Source organism: Rhamphochromis longiceps, linkage group LG7, assembly GCF_057381845.1.
Source record: "Rhamphochromis longiceps isolate RC_006_pf linkage group LG7, R_longiceps_female_GT1.1, whole genome shotgun sequence".
NCBI lineage: Eukaryota > Metazoa > Chordata > Actinopteri > Cichliformes > Cichlidae > Rhamphochromis > Rhamphochromis longiceps.
In genome coordinates this window covers 60,920,199-60,933,773 of record NC_140563.1, presented here as the reverse complement: position 1 = coordinate 60,933,773, position 13,575 = coordinate 60,920,199, and the positions used below count along the sequence as shown (strand labels likewise).

The following is a 13,575-nucleotide window of genomic DNA, read 5'->3' as shown; positions in this document are numbered from 1 at the left end:
CTGATGTTCTGGTGCTTTGTTTATTGTTATCATTATAGATCTGTTTCTGTTATTCTTGGTGAGGGATCAGTTCTTAGGTTTTGGGTTCTCATGTGTATTGCAGTTTCTGTTCAGTGTCGTGTCTGCATCTTTGTTTAGTGGTTTCTTGTTTCCTGTCTTATTGTGAAAGTCTTTGTCTTATGTTAGTGTGTGCAGCTTAGCTCCCCCGTCTCGTTAGCCCTGATCTCCCCCAGCTGTGTCTCCCTTCTGTTACCCATTCCCTGATTACCACCCTGTGTATATTAGCCCTGTGTTGTCCTCAACCCAGTGTCGTGTCGTACCCTCAGATCCTACCTGTGTGTTCCTGCTTGGTTTGGTTTCTGTTTCGTGCCAGCAATAAAAGCTGTGGTTTTCAGTTACATTTCGTCTCGGAGTCCTGCATTTGGATCCACATTTCCGCCTGCCCGCACACAAAGCCCTGACATTTTATCTGTCATCCCTGGTGAAGCTGGAGAAATATTACAGTAATCTACAGCGAATGTGCACTTCCATATGCAGAGCCTTGCATTACAGGAATATATGATGCCTGAGCACATAGACAAGCAGAAAGTTTAATAGGTGTTGACATTAAGAAACAAAGAGAATGTTGCCAGACTTAGTCTTTAATCCCATGCAACCACCTCTAAATAGAAGAAGAGTTCAGCATTTATTGAACTCCATCAGACACATTTCTTTTTATGTAAAAAGCAAAGTATGTTCGTGTTTTCAAAAAGGTAGAAAAAATACAGAACACAAGGATCATGGAGGCATTTACCTGAAAGAAACAGACTATATCAATCAAAGTAAGCAATGCACAGTGGCAAAGTGCAATGTGATTTATGTTGTTGTTTTGGAAGATGTAACACATTTGTTGACCTTTGCAAGGCGTTCACATTTATAAAGACTGTTTGTGAAACTCAAAAAGATCGTCTGCTTTTTTAAATCTCTTTGATTTGTCCTCCTGGAGCTGCCTGCCTTTTCACCTTTCATATTCCACCAGCTCTTTGAAATTCATACGCACTAATAGAAGGAGTTTCTCAGTCTCTCTCTACATTATTAGTTTAAGATGAACTTACCGGTAAGAAGAATATGCTTGATCTTTCAAGTACTTTTTAAACACATTGTTGGTATATGTTTAATTTTTATCACCTAGAAGTGGCTTGATGTATTTTGCACAAATCAAACATTCCCTCTTATTGCTCTTTCTTCATTTTAGTTAGTGTGCGCACACTAAAGTCACAGTAAAGGGTATCAAAAGTTTCAAGGCCTAGGCTGAGTTTAACATACTCCAGAGGTCCAAAACTGTAAGCGAGACACCTGCTGGAGTCACCTTCAAATATCATGGCCAAGGATGAGACCAGCAGCTGCTCTTCTATTCTACAAGCAAGGCTCTGTGAAGCTCCTGCAGCTGGGACACACACAGCTACACACATCGTAGCTTCAGTGTGTGAATGTGTGCGTGAATGGGTGGGTGACTGGATGTGTAAAGCGCTTTGGGGTCCTTAGGGACTAGTAAAGCGCTATACAAATACAGGCCATTTACCATTTACCATTTCACCATCGTACACCAGCATAAGTATACAAATCAGGAAAAACTATAAGGAAAAATATTGGGATTTGTTGTTCACGTGAAGAGCACTTTAGCATCATTTTCTTACAAATAGCCAAACAAACTTGCTGTTGCATTTAATTGTCAAAACTGACTGAAGCTCTGTTTTGATTACTTTGAATAAAAGTGCTTGGTGCGCACAGTGCATCACAAAGACAATCATGCTGGCAGCATTTATCTTTACACCATAACTTCCTTCTATATTTTTTCTTTGCAGGAACTAGCACATTATCTTGATTTGCTCATCAGTTCAGCTCGTTCATAACAACAGCATGTGAGCTTTAGGGCATTGCATTGTGCCTGGAATGAAAATGGGCACTGTGCATAAAGTTTGATAACTTTATTTTGCATAATCCTAAAGGATGAGAGCAAACACTGAGAGCCAGATTTACCAATTTGTTACGCCAGTGCGTTAAAAGAAGTACTGTCGGTATTTACAAAGACAGCTGAGTGACAAGATTGTTACTAAGAGGTTAGATTTTTGCAACCCAACTTTATTTCATAAGGATTTCTGGAGCAACATGTAGCAAGGATAATACTTAAACCAAGTTTGCGACATTCAAACCTATTGTGCCGATATTTAGCACCAAAAGAAGCAACTCTTATTTTTTGATATGGTGGTGGTAGCTATGGATGCACAGTGGGGGAATCAGAATCCGAATTTTAGGAACACATGTAGAAGAGTTGATGGTTTCAAAAATGTGATAAAAACATACAGTAGATTACAAAGCCACCTAATCCTAAATTTGATAATGAAGTAAGAGATGACCTAGAATTTTCAAACAAAAGGCGCCATGCAATAACAGGTGCTTTCGGTGTCATACAGTGGCTGTAACAAAGGAGATTCAAAGCAAAACAGCTGAAAAACAGAGAGAATGGAGGGATGACAAAGTTTCCTTTGAACTCTATCCTGAAGATATTGTTTTTGTTCTAACCAATGCATTCATGTTAACAAACTTTAAAATCACATTTTTATTAATAATGATAATAATGATAATAATGATTACCGCCCAGTAGCACTCACCCCCATCATCACTAAGTGCTTAGAGCGACTGGTCCTAGCACACTTCAAATCCTGTCTCCCCCCCACCCTGGACCCCCACCAATTCGCATACCGCCAGAACAGGAGCACAGAGGATGCAGTCTCCATCGCAATGCACTCTGTCCTCTCACACCTGGACAACAACAACACCTACGCCAGAATGCTGTTTATAGACTTCAGTTCAGCATTCAATACAATCCACCCCTCACAACTCATCAGGAAACTGACAGACCTGGGTATCAGTTCCCTCATCTGCAAATGGTTACTGGACTTCCTGACCAACCGCCCCCAACATGTCCGGCTGGATAACCGCTGCTCATCTACCATCACAATGAACACCGGTGTACCACAAGGCTGTGTGATGAGCCCTTTCCTCTACTCCCTCTTCACCCACGACTGCAGACCTGCTGATGGTTCCAACACCATCATTAAGTTTGCAGATGACACCACGGTGATTGGCCTCATCAGTGACAACGATGAGGCCGCCTACAGGGAGGAGGTGGATCGTCTGGCTGAGTGGTGCGACAGAAACAACCTGCTGCTTAACACCGAGAAGACCAAGGAGCTCATCGTGGACTACAGGAGGAATGCTGACCCACATCCACCCATCCACATTAAGGGGACGGCTGTGGAGCGTGTGAGCAGCTTCAAGTTCCTGGGAGTCCACATCTCCGAGGATCTCACCTGGACGACCAACTGCTCCAAGCTGGTCAAGAAGGCTCACCAGCGCCTCTTCTTCTTGAGGACTCTGAGGAAGAACCACCTGTCCTCAGACATCCTGGTGAACTTCTATCGCTGCACCATCGAGAGCATCCTGACCAACTGTATAACAGTCTGGTACGGGAACTGCTCTGCCTCGGACCGGAAGGCGTTGCAGAGGGTCGTGAAAACTGCCCAGCGCATCGCCGGAGCACCACTTCCTGCCATAAAAGACATCTACAGGAAGCGGTGTCTGAAAAGGGCTGGGAAAATCATCAAAGACCCCAGTCACCCATCACATGGACTCTTCACCCTCCTGCCCTCTGGGAGGCGCCACAGGAGCCTCCGGACTAAGACCACCAGGTACCGGAACAGCTTCTTCCCCACAGCTGTCAGACTCCTGAACTCTGCCTCCTGACATCTGACCCACGTTAAACTCATGGACTGAACATACACACACCCACAATGGACAACTGTACCCTCAAACACAATAATAACATGGACTGAACCACCACTCACAACCACTAGCACTTTATATAGCCTCTGTAGAAACTATCTACACCCTCACTTATCTTAACTGCACTACTGTATAGCTCTGTGTAAATAATCATTCTGTACATTCGATAATCTTTAATCCTACAACTGTTTACAACTTGCATAGTTCCCATGTCTGTATAGCTGTATATCCCAGATTCTGTAAAGTTATTTATTTCATTTCATATTCTGTATAGTTTTTCATATTTATATCCTGTTCATATCCTGTACATAGCTTGTACTCACTACAGCCTGTACATACTTATAGTTATAGAATATTCACAACATACTTCATACCGTGTACATTATAACATACCATAATAGACCCATTTCTGTAATATACTCACATATCTATATTATTGCTAATATATATTGTAATATATCTATATCACTAAAGCACTTCTGGATGGATGCAAACTGCATTTCGTTGCCCTGTACCTGTGCATGTGCAATGACAATAAAGTTGAATTCTAATTCTAATTCTAATAAGGTTTAATTATACTTAAAGTGTGAAACACTAAATGAATTAAATTGTTAAATTTCAGGACCATGGACAGCGCATATGGTTTTCTCAGTGATCTGGTGAGCTGTACTCTACCGACGGGACTGTTTTAAGTGGTGGACCTACAAATTCAGCAGCATGCACTTTGGCATTATGTGAAATTTTGATCACAGCACACTGCGAGACTGCCCCACAAACTCTCAGAATATTGTTGCACAATTTGCATCTAATTACCAATCCAGTAATTGACAGGGTTTCCATTATAATGACTCTTTCTTTGAACGACATTATTAGGTTTGTCATATAGAATAGAAATGCTTGCACCTGTGTTTAGAAAAGAGACTTAATCATACCTATCAGTACTATTTGGGGATTATGTTCATCTGCTATTTTGCCCCATTTAGTTATGCCGGCCCTCGATGTGGGATCCTGACAAAAACACTAAGTTCACTAAAAAGAGTAATGATGTTGCTGTAGTATACAGTGTAATGTGAAATGGAGTATAAACCTAGTGTCATCATTTTGATCACCATTGTCTGTTTACAGTCTTTTCCTGGAAACCACTAGCTAGGAGAGTAAAATGTAGTCTCTCATATCTTTTATTATCACCAATCTGTCACACCGACCACTGCAACAGACAAAAATATTGCCTGAGGCCAAGTCAAACTTATTAGCTTCCTCTGATGCCCTGAGCAGAACCACCCCCTCTTAAACCTCAGCTTTTAGCATGAGGTCTTCTTCAAACATTTTTTGGTAGATTTGAGCTGTGCGATGAAGAAACCTTCACGTGATGTTTCACAAGACATAACATGCAACAAAATTTCTATAGGCCCGTAGCTCATCAGACCCTATGAACTCCTGTGAACTGCCATTATTCTCAGTCTAATGTAGCACAGTTTGTCAACCACTGAGTTGTATGTGGCCATTGTAAACTTGCACATGCACCCACCAGCAATGTCACAGTTTACCCACACACCCTGGAGCAAACGTTTACATCACTGGAGAACACCGAGAAGTTAAACTGTCGGAGGTCGGTAAATGCAAAGCTTTCTGGCCAAAACTTGTTCGCTGTTGTTTAAAGTGATGCCATCAAATGAGCACGAAGGTCAGTGTCTGATCTGTTTGCAAATCAAGCAAATGATTAAAGCGAAGCTTTCTACCTGAACAGATTTACCCCAAATTGTATGTTTGGTTTCATTCAAAAAAGAAATGAAAGGCTCAAACGAGTAGCGTTGTGTTCTATTTCACACCGGACTAAGCAGCACAATTCACCAGTCAACCTGAAAATGAAACCCTGAAATGTGTGGCGCTGGTAAATTGATTCCACAAAATGATGCCAGACACACTGAAAGACATTTTTTTTAAATTGCTACAAATAATGATATCATACTTACTGCTGTGAAATCTAAACCTTGGTTACAGCAGACAACAAGTATTCCCTAAAGCCCAAACTCAGTGAGTGATGCTTTCCTGCTTGTATTTTTTCACTGACTTTATTGTCTACATAAAATTATAAATTTTATACAACAGATACAGTTATATTGACATAAAGCTGGGAACAAAAGTTTACATAGACTCATCATGGGCATGAATATCACAGTAATTTTGAGCTTTTACTGATTTCTTTGAACTGATCTTTTTTCAGGGTGGAATGATTGTACAGCAAACATCTTGAAAGACTTAAAAATAATAAGTGGCTGCATAAATATCAACTTTGCATTCTCTCTAATCCATATAGGGTCAAGATTTATATGTACAGCCTTAAAAAATACACTCTGATGAATATTTGTTTAATTCAGTTTTATTTATATAGCACCAAATTACAATAACAGTTGCCTGAAGGCGCTTTATATTGTTAGACTAAGATCCCGCAGTAACAGCTACACTGCCGATTACTAAGTTGCATCTCAACAAGATCCTTTTGGCAGCCATCTAAATTTTGACCAAATTTGACTACTCTTCTATGTAGAATTGGTAGGTTTTTTTTTTAATTGATTTGTTTCTTAGCACAAACAGAGATTTTAAGCATAGTCCATACATTTTCGATGGGGGTTGATATTAGGTTCTAGGGAAAGCTAGTTCAGAAGCTAAATGTTAGCCTGCTCTATCCGTTCCAAAACCAGTTTTTAATCTGTGTTTGGGATCACTGTAATCTCAGAACAGCAAATTGTGCCCATTTTTTAACAATTTAGCTGTTCGTTTGAGGTGAAGTTGAAGTTTTTCAAGGTAATCTTCCTTCATTATTTCATCCACTGTGTCCAATGTGCCAGTCCTACAGGAATCAATACCGCCCAGATCATGATGCTACCACCACCATGCTTTACAGCTGGTACAATATTAAGGTTTGACAGCCTCACATTTACTCTCCTAAACATACTTGTTGTCATTGTGGCCAAATAGTTCAATCCTTGTCTTGTCTGCCAATAGATTTTTTCTCAATTCATTCATGTGAGCAGCTCCAAATTTGAGTCAAGCACGAGCAGGGCTTTCTTCTTCGTCGGCTCTTTTCTCCATGGCAAAGTAAAACTCTTGCATTCAAATAACTTGTATTTATGTACAGTTGAACTGATTATCTTGAAATCTGTAGTTGTTTAAATAATAGCTTAATAGCTCTAAAACAGCGGTCCCCAACCCCCGGGCCTCGGACCGGTACCGGTCCGTGAGTCGTTTGGTGCCGGGCCGCGGGAGTTGAGGCTCAGGTGTCAAATGTATGGTTTTCAGGGTTTTTATCGGTTTTCAGCGTTATTTTGTTATCGTTTTTATCGTTAACTCTGTTTTCCTGGGTCTTTTCACGTGTGTTATGAATAAATCTTCTTTTTTTCGGTACCGGTACTAGTTTGATTTTGTTGTATTTATCCGCGACCCCTTAAAGGCTGGTCCGTGAAAATATTGTCGGGCATAAACCGGTCCGTGGCGCAAAAAAGGTTGAGGACCACTGCTCTAAAAGACCTTCCTAACTGGTGTAAAGCTCCTTCGTAGATTGTCACTGAGTTCCTTGGTTTTTCCCATTGTTCAGAGTATTGATCGATCCAATTAACGCTCTGAAACAAATCTTAGAAAAGAAAAACTTTCAGTTGTAAAAAAGGACTACCACTGTGGAAAAAGAACAAAGCAAAGACATGTCATAAATGTCTAAAATTACCATGACCGTGGCTCAGGGGGTTGGGAAGTGTATCTGTAACCGGAAGGTCGCCGTTTCGATTCCCAGGCTCTCTGTCCTGGTCGTTGCATCCTTGGGCAAGACACTTTACCCTACTGGTGTTGGCCAGAGGGGCCGATGGCGCGATATGGCAGCCTCGCTTCTAGCAGTCTGCCCCAGGGCAGCTGTGGCTACAACTGTAGCTGCCTCCACCAGTGTGTGAATGTGAGAGTGAATGAATAGTGGCATTGTAAAGCGCTTTGGGTGACTTGAAAAGCGCTATATAAATCCAATCCATTATTTCAATATAAACTGTCACAAAGTTTTAAATTAAGAAAACACACTCAGTATAATATGTATATATACTGCATGTCAGTGTCTATTCTTGTTGCTGACATTTATTTTTCAAATTTTAACTCTGTGTCAGCAATGACTTAATTACCAGCACAGAGAAAATAAACTCATTACATAGTCTTCTGCATAGAGCTCCATATATGTGGACCAGAGAGCAGTGAATGAATGAATGATCTGAGACAGAAGCTTTTTGAACCTTTGCAGTTCTACAGACACAACGAGTGTTTGCTCTATAGTTTGTTTCATCTCAGGCATTGTGCACGCTTGTGTGCACAGTTGTCTCTCCCCCTGTACTCTGTGTTCAAAGTTTTGTGGTGTTTGGAGCAGCGTGAACATAGTGACCTCCTGCTCAGGACCTTGTTCAGAGGAGTCAGAGCGCCTCTGCCAAGTTGCATTAGATGGACCCATGGTCACCACGATAGCCACGGGCCCTGAGAGAGGAGAAAGCAGACAGCATCTGGACACATCCGTAGTAAAATCATGTGCACTGATCTATTCATGAGTCTGTTCGTGCAGAGGCTGGCAAGACCACTGCTGACTGGACTGAAATGCTGCTGATGCCTGCTGCTCACCTCACCTGACAAACACACACATGTACACACACACACACACACACACACACACACACACACACACACACAGAGAGAGAGAGAGACACTGTGTCTCTGGGGAGCACATTCACATTGATTGACCTGAAGCCATTTTTCTTACGGTGTCAATCCAATCATGGATGATGCACGTGGTTCCTAATGACCCTCCTGCATCACCTCCGACACATACGCACAAACAGCGAGTGTTTATAGTTGATCCCATGGTAACGCTTACTATGGAAACTTTAGCCTCTGATGTACCCTTTCATGAAAACATATATTAAGCTGTAATGACGCTCAGGGTGACCAGACTCATTGCGTGAGAAACAACGTCCCAGTGAGATTGTTTACATGTAGGAGTGTGTGTGTGAGTGTGTGTGTGTGTCTGCGTGCGTGCGTGAGAGAGAGAGAGAGAGAGAGAGAGAGAGAGAGAGAGAGAGAGAGAGAGAGAGAGAGAGAGATGGGGTTGAGAAGACTTTTTTAAAAGCAATTTATGTAAAACAAAAAATATAGGACAAATTAGCATATATACGTACAGAGGCACATCCTAATCCAAACATATCTTAGTGTGTGTGTGTGTGTGTGTGTGTGTGTGTGTGTGTGTGTGTGTGTGTGTGTGTGTGTGTGTGTGTGTGTGTGTGTGTGTTTCGGGACTAGAGGTGAACAACAACATCTTATAATTAGACCAGTCCAGGTCAGGTGACTCCTCAGTGTGACTGGGCAACCTGGTCTACAAAACCTTTCCATTAACACCTCTGTGTGTGTTGTGTGTGTGTGTTTTCCCACTGCCTGTTATCTCTGTATGGGAGAGGAGGAAGTCCAGGACGGAGTGGAAATGAAAGAAAGGAAGAAAAAAGACAGGTAAAGGAAGGAGCAGGATGAAAAGACATCCAATCAGCAGGCCCCTTCATTAATGAATGGCTTTAGGTGACTGTATCTAGATGATTGTGCAACCTGTAAAAAGAGAGAGAACAGGGCACCTTTGTGGCCAACTTCAACGCTCGTTAACATGAAAAGATGGCAAGAGAGAGGTATAGTGAAAAGACTAGGTGAGGCGGGGTTTCGTAAACTTAATTTTCCAGTCGTTTGAAGCTTCAATCTGAGGAGGTGAAGTTCCTCCCACGCAGGACTCCTTTCCTCCTCCTCAGATGACAACTGTTTAAATTGGGGCTCATGTTTTATCCACACAGAAATGCTTCACAGAGTTAAAATTAATGTGTTATTAATATAAACTCTGCCAACCCCAGATGAGCCTTGCTAACGTCACACACACTCACACAGAGGCAGAACATTTTCTTCACAAGAGAAATGCAATTCCTAGAAGTTCACTCGACTGGATACTCACCTTTATTCTGTTTGCTTGAACATTTAATTTTTATTGTGTAGAATTTTTATTCTTCAGGATGTATACAGGAAGGTAGACTTTGCACCTCATTGCATTATTTTTAGTCTAATTTTAATGTTTTTTGCTAAACTGACACTATTGAAAGGTTCCTGGTTGCAGTTTAGGCATGTATGGACAGATTACTCTCTTTAAGCACCTTAATTATGGATTATAAGTAGCTTTATCTTTTTATTTGATAGTATTGGTTCAATTTTATTTTATATATCACCAATTCCCAAAAGCCTCAAACCCCAACATTGCTATTCTACTTCATTTACTTTATTACTTTATTCCCAGTCATCTGTATCCTATACTGGCCGAAACAACGAGTTCCTCTACCATTAACATCAGCACAAAAACTGTGTGCTGGGAGCCAGTGCTTTTGTCCATATAGTGTATGCTTACTACTTCATTACTTGATGCTTTGGCCTCATTTAATATCCAGAACTGGAACAGTTAAGTATACATTTCTCTTTAAAGTATAAATTGAACGGCACTGTCAGCATAAAAGTTCCACAAAAGGTGGCCTATAAATCAATTTCCTTACTTACAGGAAAGTGACTGAAAAGTCACCAGTTTGAACTGTCCATTCCTGTCCTTCAGTTCCACCTGTGAGATGCCTCTGAGCAAGGCTTAACCCATAAGTGCTCCACTGGGGCTGCCCGGTGTCCAATACCCGTTTTATTAGGCAGCTCAAGGCAAGGATGTGTGTAACTGTGTGAAAAAGGAGCTATGCTGCCTTTTCAGAATCAGCGATGACTTTTAGGAAGCGATACTTGACTTAAAGGTTGTACAGTTATTTTGGAGATAAAACCATAAAATGTGTATTCCCACAGATTTAATTAACCCAAATATTTGTGGCTCTAACACATATAACAGTTTAACGCTCCCAGAGGAGTCACTTTAATTAAATAAGTAAACAAATGAATTGGGAGATCTGTTGAGTGCAGCTCAGCACCCTGTGATTTGGCTGTTAAGTTTACTTTTTATTTTATTAGATTCATTTGCCATTTTTAAAATGCAATGTTAGGTTTATCTGCCTAATTTATGGACACTGTCTTTATTTTTGCACATCAGAAATACTGAAAAAGTAGTAAAAAAAGAAAGAGGAGCAGATATTTAAACAGTGGCTTGCAAAAGTATTCGGCCCCCTTGAACTTTCCCACATTTTGTCACATTACAGCCACAAACATGAATCAATTTTATTGGAATTCCACGTGAAAGACCAACACAAAGTGGTGTACACGTGAGAAGTGGAACGAAAATCATACATGATTCCAAACATCTTTTACAAATAAATAACTGCAAAGTGGGGTGTGCGTAATTATTCAGCCCCCTTTGGTCTAAGTGCAGTCAGTTGCCCATAGACATTGCCTGATGAGTGCTAATGACTAAATAGAGTGCACCTGTGTGCAATCTAATGTCAGTACAAATACAGCTGCTCTGTGACGGCCTCAGAGGTTGTCTGAGAGAATATTGGGAGCAACAACACCATGAAGTCCAAAGAACACACCATGAAGTCCAAAGAACACACCAGACAGGTCAGGGATAAAGTTATTGAGAAATTTAAAGCAGGCTTAGGCTACAAAAAGATTTCCCAAGCCTTGAACATCCCACGGAGCACTGTTCAAGCGATCATTCAGAAATGGAAGGAGTATGGCACAAATCTGCAATAAATATGTGAAGCTATGATGTCAGTACAGACCAAAACCACAGAGGAATGTCTCTAGCATCTTGCTGAATCTATGCCACAAATAATTAAGACAGTTAAGAAAGCAAAAAGAACGTCCAACCTATTACACCATTATTCAGAGGTGACAAAAACATATTTGTTAAAGTGATTTGGGATCACTGATGCAGCACAACTTCTCCAAAGTAAAATTTTGCGCGTCATGGCATCAGTGTACAAATATCTGTCACGTCCCACTGTGCAGAAGGAAGGTTTTATTTTTATGCATAATCCATCATATAAAATGTAATCAAATGAAAAAGTCTCTTTTAAATATTTGTTTTTATTCATTTTAATCTTTTAACTGTATGCACATTGCAACAAGCAAAAATTAAACTATATGCAACAGTCTTTGACTTGAGGAAATTGTTGAACATTTGAACCTATTTTTGCATTTTCCAGCATACAAAATAAAATATTTTTTGCGTTTATACTCACTCTTTCAAATAGATGCAAGTAAAACACAGCAGAAAATAAATGAAATCAAAGATTCAGCGACACAAAGTCCTGTCGCTTTTAAATCTATTTTCACCTGTTTAGCAGGAGTGGGGCGGGTGGAGGATTGCCCTGGTGCAGGTGTGCTGCAGCAGACATGTCAGTGTCCGAGATTCCGGGGATTTCTCTGTGAATTTCACATTCCCATGGCAGCGTGCTCTGTGCTTGCTCAGAAGTTTAGGGTTTTGGGGGGAGGCAATAACCACATTTACTCAGGGCCTTCTTGATGTGCTCTTCTTCTGCCTCCCTGGCCGCTGTGTCAGTGGGGATGGTGTTCGCTCTGTGTTGTAGCGTCCTGATGACACCCAGTTTATGGTCCAGGGGATGATGAGAGTCAAATAAATAAATACTGATCCGTATGTGTAGGTTTACGGTACACGTCAGCTTTTAGATGTCCCCCATTACTGATGGAAATCTCACAGTCTAAGAAGGCTACGTACATCTTTCGCCATCTTACAATGCTGTGATTGCAGCCATTCCCCAACTCTCTGTGAATGATACTCATGGCCATTGATCATGAGTATCATGATACTCATGGCCATTGATCAGTGGTCTTTGATCCATGAGTTATTGGTCAGTGGTTGTTGATCAATGGTCATGAGAATTTGCATAATTAAGATTAAGGAACTGACCTCCCAGCCCATTGTTCCTTCAGTGGGCTGGTTTCAGTCATTATCCAAATATACTGTTTATAAGATTTGGGGAAACCTGCAGTCAGCTGAGACTGAAGAAGTCACCTGGATGAGTGACGAAACGTTTCTCCCAAAAAACGCTACGTCCAGATGAACAGAATCAACTTTTGGAAAAAACTGTTTATAACTGTTATTATTTACCTATCATGTGTTTATTAATTAAAATGCTAAAATTCAGCTTGTTCTTGGGATTTGCAAATCCTTTGGGAATGTTTTATGAAATGTTTTGAAATGTGAGATTTTTAAATAACATAGGAAGAGCACCATCATTTTTGTCACTGTTTGCAGCTCATGTAGTGATCTTTTCCTCCTGTCTGTGCAGCAGAGGACCTTTGGAGGATCTTTGGACTGACACTGCTCTCTTCTGTAACGCTCAAATGTTCTGTGCTCGCTCTGCTGCCGAAGAGCTAACTGGCATAAAATGAACTCTGAAAGGAACCTTCATGATGTCTTTGATATCACGATTCACTATTCCTTTCTATGTGCGACGAAGGGGAACACACATAATTTATAGCTTAATTACAACTATATTAGCCTTATTCACACACACTTCCATGAGTTGCGCAAACAAAACAATTAGTTTTCATTTGTTCATTTAAAAATTAGTTCATTTAAATCTTTACACACACACCGTCTGCATTTCTTGCTATTTCTAAGCTACAAGCAAGATCATTTGGGAGGGTTTGTACTATGAAAGGCCCTGGGGACCTTTTGTGGCTTTTGCATTTTTCAATTCCAAGCCATTTGCATTGTGTTTAATTGAATATAGCCAAATTCTCCAAAAAAAA

The 13,575-nt window shown here is 40.7% G+C and overlaps 1 protein-coding gene across 1 annotated transcript in view; it reads right to left on the bottom strand.

Annotated features, from left to right (window-relative positions):
• Positions 1-13,575, bottom strand: part of nrn1la (neuritin 1-like a) — a 101,686-nt gene that overhangs the window by 39,089 nt on the left and 49,022 nt on the right. The gene's annotated exons all lie outside the window — the stretch shown is intronic.